This window comes from Lepisosteus platostomus (genome assembly GCF_059453375.1).
Source record: "Lepisosteus platostomus isolate fLepPlt1 chromosome 5 unlocalized genomic scaffold, fLepPlt1.hap1 SUPER_5_unloc_3, whole genome shotgun sequence".
Lineage (NCBI taxonomy): Eukaryota > Metazoa > Chordata > Actinopteri > Semionotiformes > Lepisosteidae > Lepisosteus > Lepisosteus platostomus.
In genome coordinates, this window is record NW_028291473.1 from 558,260 (window position 1) to 582,554 (window position 24,295).

At 49.8% G+C, this 24,295-nt stretch overlaps 3 long non-coding RNA genes and 1 other non-coding gene across 4 annotated transcripts; 2 read left to right on the plus strand and 2 right to left on the minus strand.

Moving 5' to 3' along the window:
- Nucleotides 1-10,343: 10,343 nt before the first annotated feature.
- On the plus strand, nucleotides 10,344-12,117 carry LOC148638235 (uncharacterized). Its single transcript, XR_015931102.1, has 5 exons — nucleotides 10,344-10,387; nucleotides 10,784-10,831; nucleotides 11,162-11,325; nucleotides 11,454-11,667; nucleotides 11,793-12,117. It is a non-coding gene; the product is annotated as an uncharacterized LOC148638235 (long non-coding RNA).
- Nucleotides 12,118-16,509: 4,392 nt separating this feature from the next.
- On the plus strand, nucleotides 16,510-22,175 carry LOC148638236 (uncharacterized). Its single transcript, XR_015931101.1, has 3 exons — nucleotides 16,510-16,586; nucleotides 17,447-17,517; nucleotides 22,025-22,175. It is a non-coding gene; the product is annotated as an uncharacterized LOC148638236 (long non-coding RNA).
- On the minus strand, nucleotides 21,115-21,767 carry LOC148638237 (uncharacterized). The gene is made up of 2 exons (XR_015931100.1): nucleotides 21,628-21,767; nucleotides 21,115-21,456 (listed from the first exon to the last, which is right to left on the minus strand). It is a non-coding gene; the product is annotated as an uncharacterized LOC148638237 (long non-coding RNA).
- Nucleotides 22,176-23,148: 973 nt separating the features above from the next.
- On the minus strand, nucleotides 23,149-23,206 carry LOC148638238 (U7 small nuclear RNA). The gene has a single exon (XR_015931111.1). It is a non-coding gene; the product is annotated as a U7 small nuclear RNA (small nuclear RNA).
- Between the last annotated feature and the right edge of the window lie 1,089 nt (nucleotides 23,207-24,295).

Genomic DNA, 24,295 nt, shown 5'->3' on the forward strand with positions numbered 1-24,295 from the left:
ACAGTGAGACTGTCTCTCAATAATTATAATAATACTGTGTGAGCTCCTGACCCAGCCTGGGGAACATACAGTGAGCCTGTCTCTCTAAAATAATAATTCAGTGTGGGATCTCCTGTCCAACTCTGAGGAACAGACAGTGAGCCTGTCTCTAAATAATAATAATACAGTGTGTGATCTCCTGTCCCAGCCTGAGGAACAGTGAGCCTGTCAATCAATAATAATACAGTATGTGATGTCCTGTCTGAGTTTGAGGAACAGAGAGTAAGCCTGTCTCTCATTAATAATAATACAGTGTGGGATCTCCTGTCCCAGCCTGGGGAACAGTGAGCCAGACTCTCAATAATCTTAATAATAATAATACAGTGTGATCTACTGTCCCAGCCTGAGGTACAGTGAGCCTGTCTCTCAATAATAATATAGTGTGTGACCATCTTCTGTGGTCTGTTTCAAATCCGCCCGCGATGAGACACCGAGGAGAAATGAAGAGCCCCAGTCGCGCTAGAAAATCACCCGGGAAAGAGACTTTCAATGTAGGAAAAAAAAGTCGTTAGTAACAGACATAATATGTTTGTTTTGTTTTTTTAATCGCTGCGATGTGTGACTAAGCTCATACGACTAAGAGTTGCCCCCTTTGTCTAGATCTGGTAACCTGCTCGTCGCTGGTGGGCCAGATCGTGTCCCCCGTCACTACACTGGGGCATTAAGACCCACACAGAGCGCAGGGTGAGTGCCCCCTGCTGGCCCCACTGAGAGGTTGTATCCCACCTCCTCCGCTCTCTGCGAAAAGCAGTATCTTCAGGCCCTGACATCCCACCCCTGCCACTCTCTGCGTAAATAAGTATCGTCAGGCCCTGACATCCCACCCCCGCCACTGTCTACGTAAAGTAGTATCGTCAGGGCCTGACATCCCACTCCCGCCACTCTCTGTGTAAAGTAGTGTCATATGGCCCTGACACCAATCCCTCCACTCTCTGCATAAAGCAGTGTCTTATGGCCCTGAAACCCTCCCCTCCACTCTCTACATAAAGCAGTGTTGTCAAGCCCTGACATCCCTCCCCCACCACTCTCTGCGTAAAGCACTGCCGTATAACCCTGACACCCACCCCTCCACACTCTGCGTTAAGCTGTGTTGTCAGGCCCTGATATCCCACCCCCGCCACTCTCTGTGTAAAGCAGTGTCATATGGCCCTGACATCCCACCCCCACCACTCTCTGTGTAAAGCACTGCTGTATGGCCCTGACATCACACCGCCACCACTCTCTGCGGAAAGCACTGTCATATAGCCCTGACACCCACCCCTCCATTTTTTGCATAAAGCAGTGTCGTCAAGCCCTGCCACTCTCTGCGTAAAGAAGTGTCGTATGGCCCTGAAATCCCACCCCCACCACTAACTGTGTAAAGTAGTATCGTCAGGCCCTGACATCCCACCCCTGCCACTCCCTGCGTAAAGAAGTGTCATATGGCCCTGACATCACACCCCCACCACTCTCTGTCGAAAGCACTGTCGTATAGCCCTGACATCCCACCCCTCCACTCTCTGCATAAAGCAGTGTCGTCAAGCTCTGACATCCCACCCCCACCACTCTCTGTGTAAAGCAGTGTCATATGGCCCTGACATCCTAGCCCCGCCACTCTCTGTGTAAAGCAGTGTCATATGGCCCTGACATCCCACCCCCACCACTCTCTGTGTAAAGCACTGTTGTATGGCCCTGACATCACACCCCCACCACTCTCTGCGGAAAGCACTGTCGTATAGCCTTGACACCCACCTCTCCACTCTCTGTGTAAAGCAGTGTCATCTAGCCCTGACATCCCACCCCCTCCACTCTCTGAATAAAGAAGTGTCGTATGGCCCTGACATCCCACCCCTCCACTCTCTGCGTAATACGGTATCGTCAGGCCTTGACATCCAACCCCCGCCACTCTCTGCGTAAAGCAGACACGTTACAGACATTTACAACAAAGACATATTATAAAATATTGACATATACTGTAGGCGGCTGGAGCATTATTGGGAGACAGACTCACTGTTCCTCAGGCTGTGACAGGAGATCACATACTGGGCTGCCAGATCAACTGAGTTCACTCCTCCCTCTCCCAGTAGGATTGGGACCCGTTGTGATTCTGGCAGGTGTGGGAACTCTGGGATTAGATTTCTGAATTTCGGGAAGAATGTTTCTCTAATCCCAGAGTATCTGTCACAGTGCAGTAGGAAGTGCACCTCTGTCTCTATTTCTCCCCGCTGGCAGTGGGAGCACAGCCTGTCCTCTCTGGGCAGCCAGGTCTGCCTGTGTCGCCCAGTTTCTATGGCCAGGTTGTGGTCACTGAGCCTGTACTTCGTCAGGGTCTGTTTCTGTTTGTTATTTTTTATTTTGGTCAAATATTCAGCTAGTGTGTATTGTCTGTTTAAGGTTCTGTAGCATTCCAGTTTATGTTGTGTTTGTGTGTGTGTGTCCCAGTGTGTGAGATATTGCTGTTTGATCTGTGCTGTGATGTGGTTGAGTCTGGGTTGTGGTGCTCTAGCAGTGCTGTCCTGAGGCTGGTTAGTGTCGGTGTCACTCACTGCGAGTGTGATCTCAGCAGAGTCTCTGTACTCTTGGGACACTTGACTCACCTGTCTCTCTCTTTCTCTCCCTGTGCTGTCCCTCTCCTGCCCCCTCTCTCCCTCCTCGGACTCCAGCTGGAGGAGGTCCAATCACCACCTCCTGTGAGACAGAAGAAAAATAAGGTGGGTAATGCTCTGATCCTCTCTTTACATTTGTCCAGTGTCCAGTCAGTATCCAGTCAGTGTGTCTGTATGAACCCCTCTCTCTCTCTCAGTGCAGTGTTCATGTACTGGAGTGTCCAGTCAGTGTGTCTGTATGAACCCCTCTCTCTCTCAGTGCAGTGTTCATGTACTGGAGTGTCCAGTCATGTGTCTGTATGAACCCCTCTCTCTCTCTCAGTGCAGTGTTCATGTCCTGGAGTGTCCAGTCCGACTCTTAACGTGACTCTCCTGTCTCTGCTTCAGAAGCACTGGTGCGTCTTTTTAAAGTCCCTGAGCTGCGTGTCGGTGGAGACAGATGATCAGGACGAGCTGATGGAGGCGGCGGAGACCGTGGGTCAGGAGAGGAAGAGCGAGGGAGAGGAGGAGCAGGATGCCGGGAAGGACAAGTAGAGGAAGAGGAGGTGCAGGTGAGCATACAGGGGGGCGCCGCCCGGTCATGTCTGTGATTCAAGGAGGAGTCTCCTCTTGCTGTTTGATGTCATGGTGACGTCTGTGTCTGTGTCCCTCACACCTGCAATAACAATATTCTTTCCAGGTTCCTTTCCTGGTTCTGTGCCAGCTAAGATCTGGACTGGACTGGACTGGACTGGACTGGAGTGGAGCTGAGGGACGCCAGACTGGACTGCACTGAAGCTGAGGGGCCCCAGACTGAACTGGACAGGAGCTGAGGGACACCAGACTGGACTGGACTGGAGCCTAGGGACACCAGACTGGACTGGACCGGAGCTGAGAGACACCAGACTGGACTGCACCGGAGCTGAGAGACACCAGACTGGACTGGACTGGAGCTGAGGGACCCCAGACTGTGCTGGACCTAAGCTGAGGGACCCCAGTCTGGACTGAAGCTGAGGGACCCCAGACTGTGCTGGACCGAAGCTGAGGGAACCCAGTCTGTGCTGGACCGAAGCTGAGGGACCCCAGTCCTGACTGCACTGGAGCTGAGGGGCCCCAGACTGGACTGGACTGAAGCTGAGGGGCCCCAAACTGGACTGGACTGAAGCTGAGGGACCCCAGACCCCAGTCTGGACTGAAGCTTGTAATTTTTGTTCTTTTGTTAAGCATCAATAAATTTTTTTTAAAAAAAATCTATTTAGCTTTTGGTTTTTTCCCTCCCCCCCCCCAAAGTTGCTGCTGGGAGAGGTGTGAGTGGGGCCAGCAGGGGGCGCTCTCACCCTGTGGTCTGTGTGAGTCCTGATGCCCCAGTATAGTGACGGGGGACACTGGACTGTAAACAGGCGCCGTCCTTCGGATGGGAGGTCAAACCAAGGTCCTGACTCTCTGTGCTCATTAACAATCCCGGGGTGTCTCTGGAGAAGAGTAGGGGTGTTACCCCAGTGTCCTGGCCTGATTCCCCCCCTGGTCTTGACCCATCATGGCCTCCTACTCACCCCCCTCTCTGAACTGGCTCCATCCCTCTGTTCCCTCTGATGTGTGCTGAGCGGACTGGAGCATCATCCAGGTGGGGGCTGCACACTGGGGGGGCTGGAGGGGATCCCCCTGACCTGGGAAGAGCTCTGAGTGGAGAGTCCAGACGAATTAATTATTATTATTATTCGTGCTGCACTGGGCTTCAGTCCTGGCAGTGAGAGGGGGACTCTGTGATCAGTACAGATACTTATGACTGTATAATAATACACGATAGAAATGGAAAACAGGGTAGCGCTGTAGTCTCTTCGAAACGTTTTGAACTGTCAGAAGAAGTTTTCACAACCCGGACTCGTGAAGGTACAGGTCTTCTCCCATCGTCCGGAGCAAGGTGTATCGTGTCCTGGTGATTTCTCCCGTTTCGAACGGAGTTTAATGTCGCATTTCTACTTTATTAGAGATGGGCACTGAACATCCTGTGATGGACTGGTGTCCTGTCCAGGGTGTGTGAGGGTGTGTGTGTCCTGTGATGGACTGGTGGATCACAATATTAATTCTCCTCCTTGATTCCCTCCTTCATCACCAGAGTGAAAGCGGGACACGGCAGTAAAAGCTCAGCCCTGCGGGTGGTAGTCCTCTCGGCCACACGGGGGTGCTGTGGCTCCACGGGGGGCGTTATGTTCAAGTCCCGCTGGGAATCGCACCGACGCGGGAGTTCGTGAACGTCCCAGACACCAAGAAAACGAGAGAGAAAAAAGGTCGTTTTCGGGGTTCAAGAAGCAACCCCGAGATTCAGGGAGTTTCCCCGCTGAGCTTACTCTGCCGAAAACACGCAGGTTTTATTTTTTTCCCGTGCCCCCCCCTCACACAGGCCGTTTCTGTAGCGTGAAGTTGTGTTTTTTTGCGCGGCGGTCGGTGAAGGGCGAAATTGTATTTATTTTTTTCCCACGGTTTGAAACAGAAACAGCCGGGTGGTGTTGTAGAGAGGTCGACGTGCCCGGTTTTCCTTGTCTGCGAAGCCCGTTTTTTTTTTTGGGGGTGGGGGGGGGTCGTGAGGTCCCACGCAGCGCTCGGAAAAGAAAATGGCGTTTCTTTTCCCCGCAGGACAGGGGGGGAACCTGTGTTTTTTGGACGTGGCGTGGCCCGAAATTTCCGCCCTTGGGCGCTAGAGGGGGGTGGAGTTTGGTCTTTCTTTGATTTGGGGGTCGGCGGGGGGGTCTAATTTCACTGAACCAAACCCCACGGAAACCCGTGCTGGACGTGGTGGTGCTGAATGCGCCCTCGACGTGATTTTGTCTTTAAATTCAAGTGCAGCTTTTGTAAGCCTTGGGCCGGAAACAGCTGGACCCGTTTCCCCTGCCTGTCCGAGGTGGCGACTACCGGGGTCGTACAGGGACACCCGGCTGGCCGCCGAGAGTTGGGAAAAATAAAATGTCAGCAAAAAAAGCAGCAACCGTGAAAAATGTCGGCCATTTTTGTTTCGCGGCCGAGCCGTGAGCGCGTTTGGGGCGACGTCACGGGGGCGTCACAATGAGCCGCCTGACGTCACAGAGCGGGGGCGGCGCCGGAGCCCCATGAGCTCAGAGGAGTGAAGAGAGAAGAGGAGGAGGAAAGCGCTATATAGTCCTTTCTAAACACGTGTTTCTTCCAATAAAGTTACTTCGACTTAGATCGTTAGTTTCAGCTTCAGAAACGCTCTTCAGAATCCCCGTGAAATCGGTAAGTCAGTCAAAAGTGAGAAATAACAAAATAAGTGGAGAAATAAGTTGTTTTTTTTACCGTTACTCAACTCTTATGGGTGTGATCGTGCTGTAAAAAGATATTGAGAGGAGGTGCACCTCTACTCAGAGAGTGGTGGGGGTGGGGAACAAGCTGCCCAGCCCTGTGGTTGAAGCCGATACCCTGGCTTCTCTCCAGACACAGCTGGGTGAGCTCCTCCAGTCAGGACAGGAGGCTCTTCTGTACACAGAGGGTGGCGGGGGTGTGGAACAAAGCTGATAACCTGGCTCCTCTCCAGACACAGCTGGGTGAGCTCCTCCTGTCAGGACAGGAGGCTCTACTGTACACAGAGGGTGGTGGGGGTGGGGAACAAGCCGCCCAGCCCTGTGGTTGAAGCCGATACCCTGGCTTCTCTCCAGCCACAGCTGGGTGAGGTCCTCCAGTCAGGACAGGAGGCTCTTCTATACACAGAGGGGGGCGGGGGTGGGGAACAAGCCGCCCAGCTGTGTGGCTCCGCCCCCTCCCCTCCCCTCTGTGACTCTGCTTGTCTCGGCAGGACGATGGACCGACAGAGATGCCGCACGGCCGTGCGCGGTCGCAGCAGGACCCGAGCCCGGCGAGGCGTCGTAAGTCCACCCCTCCCGCCCGCCGTCCAGCGTCCAGCGTCCAGCCCTCCTCCGACTGACCTCTCCGCCCCCAGCAGCGCTCGCTGTATTATAATAATAATAATAATAAACTTCACTGATAGAGCACCTTTCACACACATAGCAGCGCAAAGCGCTTGACAGACCAGGTCTCACGGTAACACCTCCAGACGAGGAGAGACACTTCCAGTGGTGATCTTGACTGAGGACATGCCTCGGCTCAAGAGACAGGGTCGCGGGTCCATTATGGCCTTCTGAGAGCACAGATTGCCTCTGGACGTCCCAGACTCTTACTGGACACACTGTAGAGACTCACCTGTCCAGACTCTCACTGGACACACTGTACACACTCACCTGTCCACACTCTCACTGGACACACTGTACACACTCACCTGTCCAGACTCTCACTGGACAGACTGTAGAGACTCACCTGTCCACACTCTCACTGGACACACTGTAGAGACTGCCCAAGGCCTCTAGTCTCGACACGACTGGGCTGGGCTATGTGGTCAGAGCTGTCTTGGAGATGAGCAGTTTGGCGTCTTCACAGGTCACACCGGTCAGGCCGAACCCGGACTGGCAGCGGGAGAGATCCCGGCCCAAGTCCCGGTGCTTTTCCGTAAGTCTGACCCGGTCGCCTTCCGCGAGACTGGACCGGCCGCCCTGTGGTGGGCCCGGTGCCCCACATCTACCCTACAGCTCCCCACACTGACCCCTAAACTCCCGATACCCTACAGCTCCCCACACTGACCCCTAAACTCCCGATACCCTACAGCTCCCCACACTGACCCCTAAACTCCCGATACCCTACAGCTCCCCCCACTGACCCCTAAACTCCCGATACCCTACAGCTCCCCACACTGACCCCTAAACTCCCAATACCCTACAGCTCCCCCCACTGACCCCTAAACTCCCGATACCCTACAGCTCCCCACACTGAACCCTAAACTCCCGATACCCTACAGCTCCCCACACTGACCCCTAAACTCCCGATACCCTACAGCTCCCCACACTGACCCCTAAACTCCCGATACCCTACAGCTCTCCACACTGACCCCTAAACTCCCGATACCCTACAGCTCCCCACACTGACCCCTAAACTCCCGATACCCTACAGCTCCACACACTGACCCCTAAACTCCCGATACCCTACAACTCCACACACTGACCCCTAAACTCCCGATACCCTACAGCTCCCCACACTGACCCCTAAACTCCCGATACCCTACAGCTCCCCCCACTGACCCCTAAACTCCCGATACCCTACAGCTGCTCACACTGACCCCTAAACTCCCAATACCCTACAGCTCCCCACACTGACCCCTAAACTCTCGATACCCTACAGCTCCCCACACTGACCCCTAAACTCCCGATACCCTACAGCTCCCCCCACTGACCCCTAAACTCCCGATACCCTACAGCTCCCCACACTGACCCCTAAACCCCCGATACCCTACAGCTCCCCACACTGACCCCTAAACTCCCGATACCCTACAGCTCCCCACACTGACCCCTAAACTCCCGATACCCTACAGCTGCTCACACTGACCCCTAAACTCCCGATACCCTACAGCTCCCCACACTGACCCCTAAACTCCCGATACCCTACAGCTCCCCACACTGACCCCTAAACTCCCGATACCCTACAGCTCCCCACACTGACCCCTAAACTCCCGATACCCTACAGCTGCTCACACTGACCCCTAAACTCCCGATACCCTACAGCTCCCCACACTGACCCCTAAACTCCCGATACCCTACAGCTCCCCACACTGACCCCTAAACTCCCGATACCCTACAGCTCCACACTCTGACCCCTAAACTCCCGATACCCTACAGCTCCCCACACTGACCCCTAAACTCCCGATACCCTACAGCTCTCCACACTGACCCCTAAACTCCCGATACCCTACAGCTCCACACTCTGACCCCTAAACTCCCGATACCCTACAGCTCCCCACACTGACCCCTAAACTCCCGATACCCTACAGCTCCCCACACTGACCCCTAAACTCCCGATACCCTACAGCTCCCCACTCTGACCCCCACAGTCCTGATGGCCGAGAGGTCTCTGCTTGCTGTAGTGATTGAGTGAGCTCTGTGGACCTGACCTCTGTCTTGTGTCCTCGTTTCCAGCGTCTTCTAGTGGTCCGGCATTTCACACGACCTGAAGGTGAGATCTGGGGAGGAGACAGAGCACCCCCTAACACCCCTGAGCTGGGTTACAGGGTAAGACAGCTTCTTACTGTTGGACACACCTGTCCACACTCTTACTGGACACACTGGACACACTCGCCTGTCCAGACACTTACTGGATACACTGGACACACTCACCTGTCCGGACTCTTACTGGACACACTGTACAGACTCACCTGTCCACACTCACCTGTCCAGACTCTTACTGGACACACTCTCACTGGACACACTGTCCACACTCACCTGCCAACACTCTCACTGGACACACTGTACACACTCACCTGTCCAGACTCTCACTGGACACACTGGACACACTCACCTGTCCAAACTCTCACTGGACACACTGTACACACTCACCTGTCCACACTCTCACTGGACACACTGTACACACTCACCTGTCCAGACTCTTACTGGACACACTGTACACACTCACCTGTCCACACTCTCATTGGACACACTGTACACACTCACCTGTCCAGGCGTAGTCTCTGCTCCTCATCCCCCCTGCGTTGTGTCTCCCCCTCTCCCCGCTGGACAGAATCCTGTGGTGTCTTCCTGTTTCCCCGAGCTCGTCCAGAAGCTGGAGAGGGCGGCCGAGCTGCAGCTGGAGCTCCCGGGGTTGCCCTGCTCGTCCCGCTCGGGCTCGCCCGGCTCGTTCCGCTCGGTGTCCCCCCCCTCCTCGCCCGAGAGCCCCCTCCGCTCCCCGCCCCCGGCCCCCCCCTCCAGCCCCCTCAGGCCCCTGCCCGCCCCGCCCCGCCGCCCCCCCTTCCTCGCCGCCATGCCCCTCGAGCCCCCCCTGCTGCCCGGGGCGGTGCCCCTGCCCCTGCCCCCGCCCGTCCTGCCCCCCATCGCCCGCCCGGCCCCGCCAGGCCCCGCCTGGGGCTCCCCGGTGCGGAGGGCAAGGAGAGAGGCTGAGATGTCTGACGAGGCAAGTGGGGCAAAGTCCGTCTGTCCGTCTGACCTTCTGTCCGTCTGTCCGTCCATCTGTCCGTCTATCCTTCAGTCCATCTGTCCCTCTGTCCATCTGTCCTTTTCTCTGTCCTGTCCTTCTGTCCTTTTCTCTGTCCTTCTGTCTTTCTGTTCTTTTCTGTGTCCATCTGTCTTTCTGTCCTTTTCTGTCTTTCTATCCATCACTCTATCTATCCTTTTCTCTGTCCATCTGTCCTTCTGTCCATCTGTCTTTCTGTCCTTTTCTCTGTCTTTTTGTCCATCTGTACTTCTCTCTTTCTGTCTTTCTGTCCTTCTGTCTGAGTCTCTCTTTTTCTCTGTGTCTGTCCCTCTCTCCCTGTCTCTCTCCCTGTGTCTTTCCATGTCTCCCTGCTCTCTGTCTATCCTGCGTTGTCCCAGCTGGGTCTCTCTCCCTGTGTCTCTCCGTGTGTCTCCCTGCCTGTCTCTCTATCTGTCCTGCGTTGTCCCAGCTGGGTCTCCCTCCCTCCTCTCTCTCCGTGTGTCTCCCTGCTCTCTGTCTGTCCTGCGTTGTCCCAGCTGGGTCTCTCTCCCTGTGTCTCTCCGTGTGTCTCCCTGTCTGTCTCTCTGTCTGTCCTGCGTTGTCCCAGCTGGGCCTGTCTCCTCTGCTCTCTGACTTCAGCTCTGTTCGCCGATGTCCCGCCAGCCCGTCTCTCTCTAAGCCTGTCTCTTGACTAGCAGGAGGAAGAGGAGGTGGAGACAGCTCTTCCGGCAGGAGAGAGGAAGGAGGTCAGTGCTGGTCCCACCCTGCCCCCTGTCCTGTCTGTGGTGGAGTTTTGCCGTCTTGTCTGTCCCTGGGTCTCAGTGTCTCTTTCAGCCCTGTCTGTCAGTGTCTCTCTCGGCCTGCTGTCTGCCTGTCCCTGCCTCTCTGTCTCTCTCTATTTCAGCCCTGACTGTCAGTGTCTCTCTCCTCCTCCTCTCTGTCCTCAGTGTGTCTCTCTCCTCCTCCTCTCTGTCCTGTGGTGTCCAGTGGGTCAGTATTAGTGGGCTACACCCAGGCTCACTCACTGCGAGTGTGATCTCAGCAGAGTCTCTGTGCTCTTGGGACACTTGACTCACCTGTCTCTCTCTTTCTCTCCCTGTGCTGTCCCTCTCCTGCCCCCTCTCTCCCTCCTCGGACTCCAGCTGGAGGAGGTCCAATCACCACCTCCTGTGAGACAGAAGAAAAAGAAGGTGGGTAATGCTCTGATCCTCTCTTTACTCCTGTCCAGTGTCCAGTCAGTGTGTCTGTATGAACCCCTCTCTCTCTCAGTGCAGTGTTCATGTACTGGAGTGTCCAGTCAGTGTGTGTGTATGAACCCCTCTCTCTCTCAGTGCAGTGTTCATGTCCTGGAGTGTCCAGTCAGTGTGTCTGTATGAACCCCTCTCTCTCTCAGTGCAGTGTTCATGTCCTGGAGTGTCCAGTCAGTGTGTCTGTATGAACCCCTCTCTCTCTCAGTGCAGTGTTCATGTACTGGAGTGTCCAGTCCGACTCTTAACGTGACTCTCCTGTCTCTGCTTCAGAAGCGCCGATGCGTCTTTTTGATGTCCCTGAGCTGCGTGTCGGTGGAGACAGAAGATCAAGACGAGCCGATGGAGGTGGCGGAGCCTGTAGCTCAGGAGAGAAAGAGCGAGGGAGAGGAGGAGCAGGCTGCCGGGAAGGACAAGAAGAGGAAGAGGAGGAGCAGGTGAGCAGACAGGGGGGCGCCGCCCGGTCATGTCTGTGATTCAAGGAGGAGTCTCCTCTTGCTGTTTGATGTCATGGTGACGTCTGTGTCTATGTCCCTCACACCTGCAATAACAATATTCTTTCCAGGTTCCTTTCCTGGTTCTGTGCCTGCTAACATCTGGACTGGACTGGACTGGACTGGACTGGACTGGAGCTGAGGGACACCAGACGACTGGACTGGAGCCTAGGGACACCAGACTGGACTGGACCGGAGCTGAGAGGCACTAGACTGGACTGGAGCTGAGGTACATCAGACTGTGCTGGACCGAAGCTGAGGGACCCCAGTCTGGACTGAAGCTGAGTGACCCCAGACTGTGCTGGACCGAAGCTGAGGGACCCCAGTCTGTGCTGGACCGAAGCTGAGGGACCCCAGTCTGTGCTGGACTGAAGCTGAGAGACCCCAGACTGTGCTGGTCTGAAGCTGAGGGACCCCAGACTGGACTGCACTGGAGCTGAGGGACACCAGACTGGACTGGACTGGAGCTGAGGGGCCCCAGACTGGACTAGACTGGAGCTGAGAGGCCCCAGACTGGACTGGACCAAAGCTGAGGGACCTCAGGCTGTGCTGTACCGAAGCTGAGGGACCCCAGACTGTGCTGGACCGAAGCTGAGGGACCCCAGTCTGTGCTGGACCGAAGCTGAGGGACCCCAGACTGGACCGAAGCTGAGGGACCCCAGTCTGTGCTGGACCGAAGCTGAGGGACCCCAGACTGTGCTGGACCGATGCTGAGGGACCCCAGTCTGGACTGAAGCTGAGGGACCCCAGACTGCACTGGACTGAAGCTGAGGGCCCCCAGACTGGACTGATGACCTTTTGTTAAGCATCAATAAATTTTTTTTAAAAAAAATCTGTTTAGCTTTTGGTTTTTTCCCTGCCCCCCCCCCCCCCAAAGTTGCTGCTGGGAGAGGTGTGAGTGGGGCCAGCAGGGGGCGCTCTCACCCTGCGGTCTGTGTGGGTCCTGATGCCCCAGTATAGTGACGGGGGACACTGGACTGTAAACAGGCGCCGTCCTTCGGATGAGACGTCAACAGACGTTAATGAGACTCATTAACAATCCCGAGGTGTCTCTGGAGAAGAGTAGGGGTGTTACCCCAGTGTCCTGGCCTGATTCCCCCCCTGGTCTTGACCCATCATGGCCTCCTTATCACCCCCCTCTCTGAACTGGCTCCATCCCTCTGCTCTCCTCCCCACTGAGAGCTGCTGTGTGCTGAGCGGACTGGAGCATCATCCAGGTGGGGGCTGCACACTGGGGGGGCTGGAGGGGATCCCCCTGACCTGGGAAGAGCTCTGAGTGGAGGGTCCAGACTTATTAATTATTATTATTATTCGTGCTGCACTGGGCTCCTGTCCTGGCAGTGAGAGGGGGACTCTGTGATCAGGACAGATACTTATGACTGTCTAATAATACACGATAGAAATGGAACACAGGGTAGCGCTGTAGTCTCTTCGAAACGTTTTGAACTGTCAGAAGAAGTTTTCACAATCAGGACTCGTGAAGGTACAGGTCTTCTCCCATCGTCCGGAGCAAGGTGAGAGGCCACCCCCTCGGGGCGCAGTATCCCCGATGCACCCCCCCCCACCACCCAAAACGACACACACTTCTGTGACGATTGGGAGACCCCGGTTCGACCAGCCCCTGCGGTGGAGGAAACGACCCGCTGGAGAGAACACGCAGACTCCACACAGAAGGGTCACCTCGGCATTTATTCCAACAGCAAAACAACACCAGAGAGAAACGGTCTCCGAAAGAGAAGCGTACACCGGGAAAAACACGACAGGGTCATTACAAATGGGAATAGGAGTTCTTTTTTTCTTTTCCGGACGTCAGCTGTATCGTGTCCTGGTGATTTCTCCCGTTTCGAACGGAGTTTAATGTCGCGTTTCTACTTTATTAGAGAGAGACACTGAACTTTGGGGAACGTGACATCCACCCAGTATTACTAGTAGATTGATAAATGTAAATGTTCTTTTTCCCCCTGTATTATATACCTCGCGAAATATAACGATGGCCAACTCCTTAAGTCGAAATTTAAACCCTTTTCACGCTACAAGACTCCGGACGTTTCCTTTTTTGTCCTCTTTGGCCTCCAAAATAAAAAAAAAACTGGGATCCATCGTGGCGTTGCCAAATTAAAACGTCAACCACTTTTCGGGCTTTCGGAACTGTTTGTGTGGAGTCTGCATGTTCTCCTTGTGTTCTCCGAGTCCAAAGACAGGTTTTTGGGCTAATTGGCTTCTGGGAAAACTGGCCCTGGTGTGTGTGTGTCCTGTGATGGACTGCTGTACTGTCCAGGGTGTGTGAGTGAGTCTGTGTGTGTCATGTGATGGACTGGTGTCCTGTCCAGGGTGTGTGAGTGTGTGTGTCTGTGTGTCCTGTGAGGGACTGGTGTCCTATCCAGGTTGTGTGTGTGTGTGTCCTGTGAGGGACTGGTGTCCTGTCCAGGGTGTGTGAGTGTGAGTGTGAGTGTGAGTGTGTGTGTGTGTGTGTGTGTGTGTGTGTGTGTGTGTGTGTGTGTGTGTGTCCTGTGAGTGACTGGTGTCCTGTCCAGGGTGTGTGAGTGTGTGTGTGTCCTGTGATGGACTGGTGTCCTGTCCAGGATGTGTGAGTGAGTGTGTGTGTGTCCTGTGATGGACTGGTGTCCTGTCCAGGGTGTGTGAGTGTGTATGTCTGTGTGTCCTGTGATGGACAGCCTGGACACCCATGAGACACTGTCTTCCTCAGAAGACTCTCACGGAGGGCACACTGTCCCTAACCCGGGTCCAGAAGAAACTACAGTGATCTATAATTCCTGCGCCTCGGAAGGGGTTAAGACGTCTATGTCCGGCGCCCGCGCCCGCGGACCGGCGGTTCGGCGTCGCGCTCCGCAGCTCGAGCTTCGGTGCGAGGCAGGGCGGGAGGGAGTCGATGTGGCCTCGGCGCCATCTTTGCTGGTGAGTCAATTGTGACCGTTGCGGTACAATAAACCATCAATAAATCTTTTCCCACCCCGACAAGTATTTCTGTCGCGGCCCACGGTCCTTACAATCGACAACCTATAAAAAAACAGTAGCCCTTCGCAACATTACACGCCATTTTTTTATTTTAAACGTCCGTTAGATACGGAGGTGGCTCGATACCTGTCTTAACCTCGCCGGCGTCTTCAAACAGGCAAGTTAATTTTATTTGGGGTCCCTCAGAATTGTGACAGAAATGTCAGTGAACCACAATAAAAAACGAAACTTTTTTTTTAAAGGCGATGAATGGATTTTAAGAGTAACCGTGTAGCGACTGACGTAAGGAAAAAAAAGTTGTCTTTCCCTACGAAGACCTTTTGGTACAGGACTTTCTTTAAATATCAGTTGTGCATAGCGTTTTACAAAAAGTTGATGATGATCTTGGAGATAATTGCAAAGGAAAATTGAGATAACTACCAAAACATTACGTGTGAAACGACAGGACAGAACTTTGAACCCACAAAGAAACAAAGGTATGAAATATTGCCTCGTCATGGGGGGTTGATAATTGTAATAAGTGTTCCTAATTTTCGTAAAGAAATGTATACTATGGGAGTCACACGTGAGATTTAGTGTATATACGTTTCATATTGTGCATATATACGGGGTTAAAAAGTGGAATGAGTATGATTATAAACTCGGGTGTCCTATAATCAGATCATTTTTGAACAAGCTTTGATTAGACAGGTGAAAAACAACATCATAATATATTCTCACGTCTGAATATCAGCTTCTCCCCTCTGGCCAACATTTCAGGGCTCCCAGGTGTAGATCCCAAATTGAAACAAATATTCATTTGTTACCCAATTAAACAGTTAATAGAAGTGAGTGACCAGGGTAAATAAAGGTGGGTCAGTGTAAACTGTTTATTCTGGACCAGACTTTGTCATGTGTGATGTGTCATGACTTCTTATATTAAGTTTTATCTTTATATTTAGTTATACATGTGTAATAGATGCGATGTGTGTCCATAAAAAGGTTTCTCCAGGGGAAAATCAAGTTGGTTTTAAAACCGTGTTTCCTTTGTAGGGTACGTTTGCATTCCAAGTGTGGGGTTTTTGCCTTTTTATCATATTTTGGATGTGAATCCGTGGTATTTTTGCAGAGACAAGTTGCCTTTCTTATACGCAGAGGGATCTGCTCGTGAGATGTCCGCCCGGTCCATTTCTGAGCTCAGTATAAGGTGTAGAAAGCATGACTGTCATCATAACCCGCCTTTCACCCAGGTGTGGAATAATGTTGTGACTATTGCTTCAACAATAACATGCTGATTGCATGTTTCTAGATGGGTATAACAGAGATCTCAACTACTGAGGGGCTGAGCTATATAATTGCTAACACTTATATAGCGCTTTTCTGGACACCCCACTCAATGCGCTGCACAGGGAATGGGGTATCCCTCTACCGCCACCAATGTACAGCCCCCACCTGGATGATGCGACGGCAGCCATAGTGCGCCAGAACGCTCCCCACACACCAGCTCTCAGTGGGGTGGAGAGCAGAGAGATGAAGCCAGTTCAGAGAGGGGGGTTATTAGGAGGTCATGATTGGTGAGGGCCAATGGGAAATTTGGCCAGGACGCCTGGGTTACACCCCTACTCTTTTCGAGAGACGCCCCGGGATTTTTAATGACCACAGAGAGTCAGGACCTCGGTTTTACGTCTCATCCGAAGGACAGCGCCTGTTTACAGTATAGTGTCCCCCGTCACTATACTGGGGTATCAGACCGCAGGGTGAGCGCCCCCCTGTTGTCCCACTAACACCTCTTCCACCTCTTAGTAGCCAATGAAAAATGGTAGCTTCCTCAGAGACACCGCAGGAAGACAGGAGTTTGTGATGAAAGTTCGAGAGGGATGGCCACACCCTAGTTCGGTCAGACTCGGCTGTCGATATTTTAGCAATCACTCCTGACTCCTCTCCTGAAACACTGTCAATACTGCACGTGATCCCCCTCTCTCCCTCGCGTCCCTCTCCCACCCCGTCTCCACCTGTGTAGCTGCCCCCCCTGGTCACTCCTCCTCGCTGTGCAGGGGGGGTCCCAGCCTCCTCGTCCTCTGGCCAGGAGCCCTCAGCCAAGCGGGTTCAGCCAGATCATCACTCCATGATCCTTTCAGTATGCTAAATTCCTGGTGTTGTTTTTTTTCTCCCCAGAAAACTGACTGTCCGCCCCACCTCTGCGCTAAGTGGACGATGAAGTCAGGTTCCAGTGTGCCTGGTGTTTACAGGTAATACTTCAGACTGGTCGGCCTCACCTCAGGGTGTCTGGGCGTTTGATATTATACAGTTGCAATGCTGAGGCCTGTGACTGTGATGCTGTAAGGCTACAGGAGTCTCTCTGGAGATCCTGAGTGATTTCCGGCGTTCGTGCGGAAACACAGCCCCACCCTCCCGCGGTGTCCAGTCCACAGAATTTCCTGGAGACGTGGTCTCGCCGATGGGCGACCCCGCCAGCGAGAGACTAGCTGAGGCACAATGTTCTGTACAGTTCAGTTAATTAGACACGCACAGATGTTGAGCTCATCGTCCTTTTAATTGTGCCATCTATGCTAACTGTAGCAGAGATCGAACTATCAAGGTGACAGATCAATAATTTTAAATTAGATAGATGCATGATATTGCTAGCGCTGATGCAAGAGGCAAGTCAGAGGAACTGAACACAGAATGGATAGGAGTCGCAGTGAGTGAGAGAGGAATGAGCTAAATTATTTTTAATTTAAAAATAATTAAAACACTGAAGAACAGGAGACACAGTGAGAGAGAGGAGATCACAGGAAATACCTCAGTAACAAACATACTAACACACAGGACAGGAGACACAGTGAGAGAGAGAGAGGAGATCACAGAGAATCCCTCAGTAACAAACACACAGGACAGGAGACACAGCGAGAGAGAGGAGATCACAGGAAATACCTCAGTTTTAAGTGCAGACAACCGGACAGGAGACAGAGTGAGGAAGAGTAAATGAAACACAGTAGGATTGATAGGAGACGGGTTATGAAGAGATGGGACACACAGAGATGGAGAGAAGGGAGGCGACAGTTGAACTCGCTGGCTGAGTTAATTGACGCTGCTGTTTCTTTGGCAGATGAAGTCGGGGTCCAGAGTTTCGCTGACATGGCAGAACCGTCCCAGCTCGGTCTCCTCCCATTCCTGCAGGTCAGTGCCCCTTCAGTCAGACCCTGTGTTCGGGGAGACACACAGGGAAGTCGCACACTGTGACAAAAGGCTCCAGAGACATCGCCGAACCACAGAATAGCTCCAGAGCATTTGTGCACCTTTTGGAATTCTTCACGTATGGTGAAAGGTGAAAATAAAACCAAGAATGGGTGACGCGTCTTTACACAGAGGCGGGTGGGGAACAAGCTGCCCAGCCTTGTTGTTGATGCCGATACCCTGGCTTCTCTCCAGATACAGGTGGATTAAATCATGGGTCCAATTAATCACTAACTACCAGACAGGCTTGAAAAACCAAATGGCGTTCTCTCGTTTTTAACCTTTCTTCAATTCTTAGAAAACCTGCACGCAGAAAAAAAATAATTTGCATTTTTTTACTACTTCCAACGGTCAGGTCTGTGGGTATTTAAATCTGACTAGAATGTGTATTGTTCAAAATCTCTTGTTCACTATCAGTGTTGTTGTTTTTAGTGTCATTCTCATTACTCCTGTGGGTTTTATACTGTGGTAAAGAGTTAAAAAAGTCCTCACTTTGTGCTTCTCTCGGTTTGTTGACGGTGGCGTACTCCACATCACTGTTGGGTAGTGTGATGTCTGTAGAGAACAGGATACGGGTCAATACTTATGTTAACTTATACTATACAGGATAAGACTTACATTAACACCATACTGAACAACAGGGCTCACTGTTCACACGCGTATTGACACTGTTCAGACGACAGGACTCACTGTTCACGCTTGTATTCACGCTGTGCACAACAGCAGGACTCACTATTTTTACAAATGTTCACACTTGTGTTTAAACTGGACAGAGCAGCAAGAAGTTATCATGATGTTTTATTTCTGCTAGTTTAATAGATAGAAGTAAAAGATCCTCACTTTGTGCGGCTCGGGGTTTGTTGACTGTGGAGTATTCAACAGCAGTATCTGTCTGTGTTAATTCTGCAAAGAATAAAACACGTGTTCTCACCTGTAACACTGTGCAGAGCAAGAGGGAATTCAATGAGTTAACACTGTACAGAACCGGACTCACTGTTCACACTCGTATTGACACTGTACAGAACCGGACTCACTGTTCACACTCGTATTGACACTGTACTGAACAACAGGACTCACTGTTCACACTCATATTGACACTGTACTGAACAACAGGACTCGCTGTTCACACTCGTATTGACACTATACTGAACAACAGGACTCACCGTTCACACTTCTATTAATACTTTTTTGATCAACAGGACTCAGTGTTCACACTCATGTCGACACTTATCACACTCGTATTGACACTGTACTGACCAACAGGACTCATTGTTCACACTCGTATTGACACTGTACTGAACAACAGGACTCACTGTTCACACTCATATTGACACTGTACTGAACAACAGGACTCGCTGTTCACACTCGTATTGACACTATACTGAACAACAGGACTCACCGTTCACACTTCTATTAATACTTTTTTGATCAACAGGACTCAGTGTTCACACTCATGTCGACACTTATCACACTCGTATTGACACTGTACTGACCAACAGGACTCATTGTTCACACTCGTATTGACACTATACTGAACAACAGGACTCACTGTTCACACTTATATTGATACTTTTTTGATCAACGGGACTCACTGTTCACACTCGTGTCGACACTGTTCACACTCGTATTGACACTGTACTGACCAACAGGACTCACTGTTCACACTCGTATTGACACTGTACTGAACAACAGGACTCGTGTTGACACCGTTCACACTCGAATCGACGCTGCTCACACTCGTGTCGACACTTGACACTCATATCCAGTAAGCCTTTGCTACCATTATCAAACACAGAAATCGTTATAATTTAATTTTAAAAACATGGCTAAGCATGGGTTTAAAGTATATTCAACAGTGCAGGTGCATTCAAAGAAATAGAGTTTCCCAAGCCCTCGGAAAGAATTACCATTTCCAAAGATGTCTAGTCTCAAGCATTAACATCCAAAGTACCTGTCTTAGCTGGGGCAGGAAGTTTGCCAAGCCACCTGAAAGAATTACCATTTCAAAAGATGTCTGTTGTAAGCCAGGTTCAATCATTACCATCCAAAGTATCGGTCTTCCCTTGGGGCAAGAGGGTTTCCTGTGTGTCTAGGATGTGTACTTCCCTTAAATAAAGGATGAATATGGGTACCATAGGTATTAAATCTCTCAAAGCTCAGAGTTAAACTAAAAAACCCTTGGTGAGTGTGTTATAACATGGATGGGTATTTATAGTCCAGTGCCTCCTATTTTACTAGAGATTCTGTTTGGGATTCAGAACTCGGGATCAAAATACTCCTAGGTACAGAGTAATTTTCACACCTTCCTGCTACTATGATCAGAGCAGTATTAGATTAAATTTGTCATTTATTGAAAGCCCAGTTTTTAACAATCATTTTCATTTGAACTTACTTTTTTCAAAAAAGGATCTGAGGTTCACTTCTTGAATTAAATCTTTTGACAAGAGGTAAGACTTCTATTTTACATTTAAACCCATGTTTAGCTGTGTTTTTTAGATTTAACTGAACCAATTTCTGTGTGTGATAATGTCCTTGAATTCTGACAACATCACACTAAATTACATGATATAAAACAGCTAATGTTTCTAGAGATAAAGTTTCTGGGATGCTTCTAATTACTTTGCATTACCAGGGACAGTTTAATTAACCTTGTACAGTACTGAAAGACCAAAATGCTTTTTTTAAAAGTTATTCAACATTTTATAGAACTTTGTCTACTATGGCAACATGATGAGCTTGGCCACTTATCTTAGGATAAAGATAGGATAAAGGTTTATCTTTTGCACCTACCTGCCCCCCAGGGAAGGCCAATGCTTTCTACGTTGATGGTTCCCTACAGTAGACTGTACCTTATCTTCAAAGGTAATGTATATTGACCCAAATCAGTTTTGGAATCCAATCTACTGACGAGATGGAGCACATCCTTTTTTCAGGATTTTAGCATCATATGTTTAGTATATTTAGTCCCTAATGCTGAAAGAAATTATCATAGAACATTTGGACACTTTGTGGGCATGAAATACAAAGAAAATCATGTTCTATGGTACAAGATAAATACAAAATTTAAGCTTTTATTTTAATTAGATTTGTTGTTAAAGCATAAGCAATGATTTATTACATTAATATATGTGAAAATAACATTTTAGCATCATACGTTTAGTATATTTAGTTCCTAATGCTGAAAGAAATGATCATTTGTTTAACACGCACGGGTCTGTCTCAAAGGATGCAGTGCTCCTGAAGGCTCTCAAACCCTGCATTTCAGATGCCTAGCTGTATCCCTCAGAATGACTTATAACCTTACCTGTGGTGTCTTCAGTCCCTATTGCTCAATGCATGGTGTACGTACTACATACATGTGTCTTGAGAATGAGGAATGGGCCCCTGAGACAGTCATTTGCCTGTTTCACAAATGATCGTATTTTACTAGAGATTCTGTTTGGGATTCAGATGTGCATTCGGATTTATTGGTACATGCCCAGGGCAGTAAGCAGTCTGAGGATTTATTTCCAGACAGCATAGAGCAGTGAAGCAGTGAAGTAGTGCATAAAGCATAAGCAATCATTTATTACATTAATATATGTGAAAATAACATTTTAGCATCATTTTAGCATCATACGTTTAGTATATTTAGTCCCTAATGCCAAGGACTCCAGCAGTCTTACAACCACTGCCCTGTTTGCCTCGCCAGACACAATCTCTATTCTGTTGTAATCCACGATGTTCTTCAGGTGATTTATCATGTCCTTCCTCGCCTGTTGAGAGGCCATCCTGATCTCTTCTGCCGTGGCGTGCTTCATACACGCCCTCTTCAAGTGAGCAGGAAGCTGATCAAAAGTATTCAGGCACATCTTGCACACCAGGGGAATCCTCGTGGGTTTCCTTTGAAAATAAATAATACCATCTGTGTATAGAAACAAGCTAAGACTGATTTCTTAAATTATCCTTAATTTTCTCTCTCATAGTTTGAGCATAATGATTTTATTGTATTTATATAAGAATTGCTCATTGCTCCAAAATAAATAATGGTTTCATAAAAAAGTGAACACTTACTTGGTCTCAGTCACAGACTTTCCAATAGAAGCCATTGTGGAGTTCAGCAACTGCAGGTCCTAGAAGTGGGGAAGGAATTTTAAAAGAGAAATTGAATTACAAAACAGAAGGAATGGCTGAGGGATCACTGAAATATATATATATACAAATTCCAAAGACTGAGTCGATATCTCCTTTAGGTGAGGACAGACTGGATCAAACAAAAACAACATTTGAAGTGAATTGCAAATGTATTGAGTTGTGATGCAACTGTAACTTGAACCTAACATGACTGGGGCGTGCATTTTTGAAATTGCATTTTCACAGCTGAAATACAAAATGAAGCTGATCGCAGTCCAAACTCAAGGTATTGTTGTAAAACTAAATATTCAACATGTTTCTACCTGTCCCTTTTCAGCTCACTCAGAAGTCCACAGCCTGCAGCCTGGTGCCTCTCTGTCTCTCCCCCTCCACTGGAGTGATCCAGCTCAGCTCTCTGAGGTTTGGTAGATACATCTTCTTCATGAGTAATGTAGGATCAACTTCTTCAGGCTGGAGGAAGGGCTTGCATTTCGGCAGTAGTAACTGACTGAGTAGTGACTTCTAGGACCTGGTCTTATCAGGTTGCTTTGCCACGTTTGTCAGTTCTGCTGAAAAGACCTGTCTCTAGGAAATTTAGGAAGCAGAAGAATGACTATCTGAAAGGTGACACGATCTGCTGGCTGTTTGATGTGATGTGATGTGATGAATGACACAGGAAATTCAAATTCTTGCAATAAGACAAAACAAGATCCAAAAACACTGGCAGGAGTGCAAAATGTGAGAAGATAAAAAGACACCTGTTTCTGCCCAATTTCAAACAGGGGATCTTGCGCATGTGTGATGAACATGATAATCACAATATTACAGAAATGACAGCAGCATTGAACATGACGAGACGTAAAAGATTGTTAATTCCCTTCAAATACTCAGTGTGTTTATTCTGCTGTATTAATTTACTGTGCTCATCCGGCAGTAACAAACCTGTTATCTACACATTGCTCCCAGAGCTGGATAGGTGACTCCACATTCTACAGCTCTCTAGCAAAAGAGGAAGTCAGACTACAGAAATGGAGTAAATCTCCTCTTCAGAATGTGGAAATATATTCCTGAGAGAAGTCCTTTCTCGAAGTTCAACACTCTCTGCAAGTCACCCATTCCCACCTTGCGCAGTGTAGTGGTTATCGCATTCTCTTAACACACCAAAGGGTTTCAGTTTCAAAGCGGGCGAAAACAAGTGATCACTTTTTGCACATTTGTCACTGCTGAGGTTGCTTTATGGGTCTATTTTCTATACTGTGCTGATCAATTGGAAATCAAATGGCAAAAAAGACCCGTTCCCACACCTAAGGTCAAATATTAGGAATCAAAACTGCTCGAGTGTATGGAAGCACACAGCTTTATTAAGATTTCCAAGTGCAAGATCTTTTTATTCCTAAAAGACCCTATTTATGTTGTATGAGAAATATTAATATTAATACAGAATCTTTTTTCACCAAATAAATGGGCTTCCTGACTTCAGAAAGCCTTCTAGACAAATACTAAAAGAGCAAAAATTCCATTTGGTAAATGAAATGAAAACACATACCCTACCAAACCTTGAGTACAGGCCATTCAGGGTGATAATACAAAACCATTTATAATTCAACAAATAAAACCTGTCAACTGCTAATCACCACTTATCATAAAAAAAATAAGTAGCAATACACAGTATGGGACTCTTGGGTGCAAGTTAAATCCATGCAAGAAGGGGGTGTAATGTTATATTTCCAAATCAGATATGCAAATGAGAGATCTGGCCCAGCCAATCTCAAAGCTCCCTTGGTCTGGAATGGAGCTGCTCCCCTCTTCTAGTTATTCACACTGGAGTTAGGTTACATATTAGCACATTTCATCTAACAGTTGCTGCAGAAACAAAAACGTAAACAAATGACCTGGACTGTGACCACACCTATTAGAATGTAGTTCAACAGATAACTTGTAAACCTTGTCATAAGATTTTTTTGTTCTACAAAATATACTTTATTCCACAAAAAAAAAACATCTCAAAAGGAACATCTCACACATATTAACACTCCATGTAATAAAAAACAACGGCGGAACGGAGATTGATTGTCCGTTATCAATCTTTGCAAGTGGGGGCGGATTTGCGCAATTAAGAGAGTCCCTCCAAACCTACCACTCGCTATCGTCCTTTAATCCCTGTATATCCCAAAGTCCTTTCCAGCGCTCCCTCGCCGTGGGGAAACCCCATTTGGCGACGTGGTGCTTCGTCCTCCTCCTGAGGTCCGCCAGGATCCTCTCCTCCAGCTCCCTCGCCCCCCACTTTATGTTGTGCCGGATGAGAGTGTTCCTCGCCTTCCACAGTCCTTGTTTTGTGAGGGACAGCAGCAGCCCCCGCAGGTCCTGTGTCCCCTTGTCCAGTCCAGTGGGTGCCAGCCCCCAGCAGAATGTACTGGTAACTGAGCACCGCATCCGTTCCCAGGAGTTGCATAATGTTGTCCATTCTGCCCCACAACGCCTTGGCGAAGGGGCAGCTCCAGAACACGTGCTCCTGAGTCTCCTCGACGAAACACTTGTCCCGGGGGCAATGCGGGTTCCTGGTAAGCGAGTGTCTGTAGAGGACCTCTCTGGTAGCCAGTCACTTGTG